The sequence below is a fragment of the Microtus ochrogaster genome, linkage group LG7_11, assembly GCF_000317375.1.
Source record: "Microtus ochrogaster isolate Prairie Vole_2 linkage group LG7_11, MicOch1.0, whole genome shotgun sequence".
NCBI lineage: Eukaryota > Metazoa > Chordata > Mammalia > Rodentia > Cricetidae > Microtus > Microtus ochrogaster.
This window is the reverse complement of record NC_022032.1, coordinates 883037-890356: the sequence shown is the minus strand read 5'-3', so window position 1 is coordinate 890356 and position 7320 is coordinate 883037. Positions and strand designations below refer to the sequence as shown.

Below are 7320 nucleotides of genomic sequence, written 5' to 3'. Positions count from 1 at the left end.
GGCGGGGCCTGCAGCAGCCCGCCGACCCTGCGAGGCGCCCGACGAGACTCCGGGGCAGCTTAGCCTCGGGCTCGGCAGCTGGGAGCGACCGGGGGAGGCCCCTCGGCCACTTACCTGGGGGGAAGACAGCCGGGATCCCGGGGGCCCGGGCCGGACCGCGGAGATGCCCCAAACTGACACGGCCGCCATCTTGGAGACAGTGAGCTCCGACTGGGGGGAGGGGAGGCCAGGCGGCGGAACAGCCGCGGGGGGAGGGGAGCGTCGCGAGGGAACGGCCGCCTGGGGAGGGAGCTGGAACAGCCTGCGCGGGAGGGAGGGGAGGAGCCGAGGGGCGCGGGAGGAGGGCAGGCTGGTAGCTGGAAGAGCGGGCTTGTCGCCGGCCCGGGCCGGAGGGCGGGGCGGCCGGGGAGGGGGAAGAGCCGCTGGGCGGGTCACGTGGGGCGGGTACAAAAGGCCGTAGCCAGACTGGGAGCGGGAGTTGGCCGGGCTGGAGGCCAACAGCTGGGGGCGTCCCTCCTCCTTCCACCCGGTGCTGAGGTCTGGCGGATGGCGAGGCCAGAAGCGGAAGGTGCACCCGGATGACATAGCCCGGGAAACTTGGGGCCCGGCGCTTGGGTTGGGCGGCTTCGGCGCGTCACCGAAACCGGTAGCTCGGCCACTCGGAGGACCCCGCGCGCGCGGCGTTTGTTTCCAATCCCGGGCACTTGCTCTCGCCCGGGCTTGCACCGCGTCCGTCTCAGTGGTGCGGGGCCTCCACGGTGGCTCCCGGAGCCCCGGTGCTGCCCGGGCAGACGCGGGTGGCATAGGGGCACAAGTTCCTTCTTTTGCCCTCACCTTTCGGCCCCCTCTGCACTCAAACTTATAGTCCTCGTGGTTCAAAGAATATAGTCTGGCCAGCAAGGGGAGAGGGCATGAAATTGTACAGCCTGTCAACCAACAAGATGCCCACCCAGGCACACCCCTGTCCCCTGCTAGACCTCCTTGGAAACATCTCTATAAGAAACAGCACCTACCGAGCTCAATTTCTAGGACTCGGACAAGGTCACATAGCTATTGTGACTTGCGTTTGGAACCTGGGTCTTTCTCGTTCTTTCGTGCCCTGTGCAGATTCTGCTTGTCCACACTGATGACTGAACCTCAAAGTGACACTTGGCCAGGCCAGCTCTGTCGTCTCTTGGCTACCTGTTTCTTTGTCTTGTCTTGATCCACTAAAAACTTTTTAAGAGATTGTGTCTCTCTCACACACACCCCTTCGCTGGAAAGACATTAAATGTACAACAATTTAAGAAGTGAATTGCTGCTACCCAACTTTAATCTGCTTTGTGTCCCCTTCCTAGATTCCTCCCCCGGGTCTCATTTTATCATTTTGCATTAAGAAAAAGACAAAAAAACACCTGTTAGTTGCTGCTATTTCTTTGGTGTTTGCTTTCTTTTCCAAACTAACGTGGTGTTTACTTTTCACTTTACACTAAGGTGTAGTCCTAATCATTTTAATGCATTCCAAGACAAACGTTCTTCCACAGTGCTTTTGGCATCCTCGGAGTCTAACCAACATGATGTACATAGGTTAGGACTCACTTTTGGTGAATAAACATTTGTGAGCTGCTGAGAGATACGTTTACACCTCACCTCATGTCTCGCTTCAAAACCTCATTCTCTGCTTTCAGATCTATGTAGCCCTTCTCCACTCTTAACTCCTGGCCAGACTATTAAGCATTGTAGACAGTTAAAGCCTTTCCATATTAGTAATAGCCTGGAAAACTCAAATGAAGGGCCTGCAGTGCCCTATACTGACATTGACATTGATAACATAACCAGTTGTGGAGAGGTTTATTGAGTCGCTGTTAATCGCTTATTGCCAAGTCCTGGGTTACATTACAGTATTATTAGAAGACAAATTTGGAGACAGAAGGATAACCACTAAGCTGAGGATTCAGTGGGTACCCTGTTTTAAGGGAATATGGGGAAGGATGATGGAGCAAAGCACCTAGTAGCATCCTCTGGCCTCCAAGAATGGACACACATATGACTTTTTTAGATACATGTTGCTAAATGGCATACTCGAAGATCTTTGCAAGTTTTGCAGCAAAGAGAAATCGATTTTTGCAAGGGAAGAAGACTGCAGGTGTCTTCTTCCCTTGCAAAAAACAACAGGATTTATTTCAGCGTAACTCTTAGGTTTTGTTAGAGATTTTTGTTTTGTTTGTTGATTTTTTTTTGAGACAATTCAGACAGTTGAAGGTTATTTCCTCTGTCAACCAAAAAAAACCACAGCTCTCATCTTAAAGGGTTTAAGCTTATTCTGGATCCATTCTATGGCCCGGGACATAATTTCTTCATTTGTAACTTCATTAAAACCAAGATTAGTATTTTTTATCACTTAGAAATTTACCAGGTGGAATATTAAATATCATAGACAGTTTGAAAAATCTAACTACTGAAGTATTTAAGAACCAAAAAGTAAGAGACAATAGTTACTCTGTACTCAGTGGTCAGTGGTGTTGAAGATGAGTATCATCTGGCGTTTTTGAACTTCACAGGGGTGAACTCAGTGCCTGGATACAGTGCTGATCTTTCCATCGGAAGGGAGTCTTTGGTGTACGGCTTTCTTCCTTTTAGTTGATGAAGTTATCTGGTTTTCCTTATCCTTAGATGAAGACTGTGGTTTTAATGTTAGTTATCATAGTTAAAACCCTTTATGATATTTGTCTTATATGTTATCTAATAGACAAAGTTGTATAAACATTTAAATACTTGTCCATTAAAGCAAGTTTCACAATCACTAATTAGGTAGGAATATTCGAAATAGGTATACTCTCCAAATAGAATTTTTTTATAGTTAAAGCAATGACTATCTAAAAGAAAAAAAAAGGCTTTTGTAATTAGATCTTAAAATTCTCTATAATTTTGAATTTTTATTTACTTATTTATTTATTGCTTTTTTCGAGACAGGGTTTCTCTGTGGTTTTGGAGCCTGTCCTGGAACTAGCTCATGTAGACCAGGCTGGTCTCGAACTCACAGAGATCCGCCTGCCTCTGCCTCCCAAGTGCTGGGATTAAAGGCGTGCGCCAACACTGCCCGGCTGATTTTGAATATTTTTACCTGAAACATTTCTAAGTGATAAAATAATACTAACCTTGGTTTTCATAACGTTCCCAGTGAAGATATTACATGCTTTCATTTGATCATGCCTTTTTGTTATAACTTTGTCGACCCTAAGCCCCTACCTTATTCAAAACTGGTGTTTAAAAGACTCAGGAGTTTTCACTATACACATGTGTGTGTGTGCACACATATTATCTATATTTGGATAAAATGAAAAAATTGTTTTTCAATTAAACTTGAACTCTGCTTACCCTAGCTAGAGAGACCCAAAGACTTGTGTTAAAACCATTTTTATCCAAGTTATACAAAAGACATCAATCTCTAATAACAGCATTCTTGATGCAGTTACCTTAAGTTCTGATGTTTAATTTTGGATACAAGGACAATTAGCCAGGATTTAAAAATGAATTAAAGAGTATTTGTATTTTATTAGGTAAGTGGGGAGGCAATACTATAGTGGCTCCTTTCAAAGTTCTGTTTCTAAGCATTTAAATACAAGTGAGATAGCTCATAGAATTGAAATAACTGTAAATACTGGGGCAACATACAGTCAATCTAGATTTTAAATTAGGCAAAGTTTTGTTATTTTAGACATGTGACCTTGATCTGTTACCTTCACACCATTAGGCCACAATTACTGAGTTACTTAAGTTTTGGTCTGATAATGCTGTTATATATGGCACATGTAAATGTTATATCAGATAAAGAGGGCACAAGAAAAACAATTCATATATGTGTCATAATGGCTAATAGTTGTGATATGATCAGGAGTTTCTTTCTTAATGGCTATTCATCTGAAAAGAGCTATCCAGCCCACTCCTCAGCCTCATCTACATCAGATCCCAGGAGTGAGCTAGGCTATGACCTTATAATATTTAACAAATAACATGGTTCCCATGTGCACAAAATGTGGTCCTTGGTTCACAGGGATAACTCTGCATGAGGATCCTGGACAGAAGCAGAGCCTGGCTGCAGATGAGATGAAGGGATTGCAATGCTGCAGGTCTAGGAACTAATTACCTAATCTGGGCTAGCGTTAGCCCCACAACAGCCATTCCTTGCCTACCTCTTTGTCAAAGGTGAATAATAGATAAAACCTGTAATTTGTTAACTTAAAAGCCAAGAATGTCACCAGGTAGCATATTAGGCCTATAGAACACTTTTCCCCATCTTGCTATACCTGCCTCTGTGATTTACCCACCAATGTGTTTTAAACTTGCCGTGATTTATGACTTTCATTGTTCTGTAAAACTATGTAAAACTTTGTGAAATTCCTTCCATGTTGGAACATGAAATTTGGGGTAACCTACATCTGTGTTCCTGGGCCACAGTCACTCAGAATGGCTCCAGAATAAATTGCCTCTGGTATCCTTTAAGTCAAAAGAAAATTTGCTTGTCTATGCTACCTAGGGAATGTGTGTTTGGGTTGGTTTTATGTGCTACTTTTGGGGCTTGCTTTCTCAACTTCGACCCTAAAATCACCATCTTCTCCCACCGAACCTGAGCTAGGCTATGACCTTATAATATTTAACAAATAACATGGTTCCCATGTGCACAAATATATACAAATGTGTGTTCCAGACATTGGTGGCCAATAAGTCCCTTTTATGTGTCTTCCAATAAAATTCTGTCTGACCTAAGAATGTGGTTTGTCTCTATTGCATGTTGTGGGGTATTTCCCTGACACTCGGATAGGAAGGGACAAGTGCCTCCTTGGTGTCTTTATGATCAGATCAGGCACTCATAAAATGCTTAAGCTACAAGTCTGACAGTGTCACCGGAGAAACATCAAGGCAGAAACAGAATTAGACATTTGAGGAGTGTCAGGAAACAGAGGCCAAATGATGATAAAAACAAAACCAAAATGCCTTCAAATTTAAAAAAAAAAAAATGCCTCTTGAAACCAGAAAGGAAACAAACAAAACAGAACAAAATGTCTTAAAATGCTTTCAAAGCAAACAAGCTAAGAGACCTTAAATGAAATTCTTGAAAGCAGACCAAATAGGTAGTTATCAAATTAGGTCCTTAATCAATCATCTCAGAATAGACAAACCATCAACTAAAATGGGAGGGAGTGATGCAGGTGCCTGGCTCATCCAGCGAACACTTGACCATTCTCCGAGCCCAATGTTGTGACTCCATAATAGTCAATAAAAAGCCCACCGTTCTCATCTTAGAGGGAATGAGGGTTGCTTTATTCTGGAACTGTTCGAAATGACCACAGCTTGGGAACACGGGTTTAGGTTACCTGAAATTCCGTGTTCCAACATGGAAGCAATCTCATGACGTTTTAGAGTTTTACAGAACAAAGAGAGTCCTAAATCAAGGCAAGTTTCAAATACAGTGGTGGGTTCTTTAGCCAAGTGGTTACAGCAAGGTGGGAGAAGCTTTTCGGTAGGTGTCAGATGCTATCTGGAGACATTCTTAGCTCTGGGCTTGGTCGTAGTCTGCTACACTAAGATTTCAGAAGGTTCTTATCTATCAGTCACAGGAAGCTAGCAGGCAAGGAATGGCTGTTCCCGGCTAAAGCTAGCTCAAGAAAAGGTGATTAGCCTTTGGACCAGCAACATTCCATTCTCCCCGAGGCGCTACGTTCGCGTGACTCAGTCTCTGTAGACGCAGCTTCTCTCCAGTTCTTATCCACACCTTAATATGCTCTAGAGATCCCTGCTTTTCAGCGATCCTTGGTAATCATGTTTTATGCATTGCAGGTCAGTTCAAAAGTCAAAGAGACCAACTTTATCATGTTTTCACTGGAAATATTTTGGTACATTTACATGTAATATAATAACTGCTAAAATTTAGACTTATATTTATCATATTTATGTTTTGTTTTATTCTGGTTAATCCATTTTGTATCTTTTGTTTTATCTTGCCTTTTCTGAGTTAATTAAAATATTTCAATTATGGAAGCTAGAAGGATGGCTAAGCAGTTTAGAGCGTTTGTTATTCTTTCAAAGGACTTCAGTTCAATTCCTTGTCTTTGTCATGTGGTTGATGACTGCCTGTAGCTCCAGTTCCAGGGGATCCAACGTCCACTTCTGGACTCTGGAGGCATTGGACACGCATGGCATACATTCACACAAACAGAAACACATACACATAAAAATTAATTAGATAACTAATTTGGGAGCTCTTCCCTGGGAAGGAAGGCTCTTTCTCCCACTGGCAGCATTCCTTGGTTGCCTAGTGCTTTGTCTAGAGTGAGGGCCCTGGGAGATAGTTCCCTTCCATGTTAGCTTGTCTGTTGGTGTCAGCCTTGTTCAGGTCACACTAAAGCAGCATGGTGAGATGTCATGAGTGGAGCTTCTCAGACATTTCTAGGTGACACAATCTCACAGCAAACTTCCTGGCCTAGCTCCGAAAATCTTTCCACCCCTTCTGCTTTGACATCTCAAAGCTCACTTCCAGGATGGACCTCCTCCAACAAAGCCACACCTCCTCCAAAAAGGCCACACCCTCTAATCCTTTCCACACAGCTCTAGCAACTGGGGACCAAGTATTGAAATAGATGAGCCCTTGTAGTTCTCCTCTAAGATCCATGAAATCACTAACCCTTGATGGTTGGCAGGTTTCCAGTACCTTGTAGAATAGGTTTTTAAAAGCTGTTGGTTTGGTAAGGAAAGCAGAGAAAAATGTGTAGTGCAATAAAAACAAGGAAAAAAAAGATTCCAAAAATGTTAAACAAAAAAACCCCACTAATTTCTGACCCCCGCTCCCATTTTTTAAAAAACTTCTTATAAAATAATTGGGAGCCTAGTAAATTAAAATAAAATGCTTTTAGTTACTACAAAGGTATGAAAGGCACTTATTGCACTTTTATGTATAAAATGCTATGCCAGTCGTTTTTGTAGTCCATAGGCATAACAGCTCAGTAGGACTATTGTGTTCCTCCCTTGGAAGCTTACATGGTGCCTTCTGGTACTCTGAAAGCTAGTCCTTGGGACTTTCAGGTCAGAATCTGCCCTGATCCTATGGGTCCTTTGTCCTAAGTGCATGGTGTCTATAACAATAGAGATTTATCTTCACCCTCTAGGAAGTAGGCAAGGGCAACAACAATTGTCTGTATGTTTTAGGGATCACTTGGACGGCCGCGACCAACAACTCAAAAGGGGCTTCTCATACCTGGTATTAGATAGTTTATGGCTCTTGGGGGAAGCATTGTCAGCCCAGATTGGAAATTTTTACTTAAACAATATTTATGTATAATATAT

At 43.3% G+C, this 7320-nt stretch overlaps 1 protein-coding gene across 4 annotated transcripts in view; it reads right to left on the bottom strand.

Moving 5' to 3' along the window:
• Nucleotides 1–2673, bottom strand: part of Kat6a (lysine acetyltransferase 6A) — an 82832-nt gene extending 80159 nt beyond the window's left edge. For 3 of the 4 annotated variants that reach the window (XM_026786928.1, XM_026786930.1, XM_013352028.2), the window contains exon 1: nucleotides 115–219. The gene's annotated coding sequence lies outside the window, so the exon portion shown is untranslated. Of the gene's footprint in view, nucleotides 1–114; nucleotides 220–2478 lie in introns of those variants that run through there. The other variant, XM_026786929.1, reaches the window with a different exon arrangement.
• Nucleotides 2674–7320: the final 4647 nt, after the last annotated feature.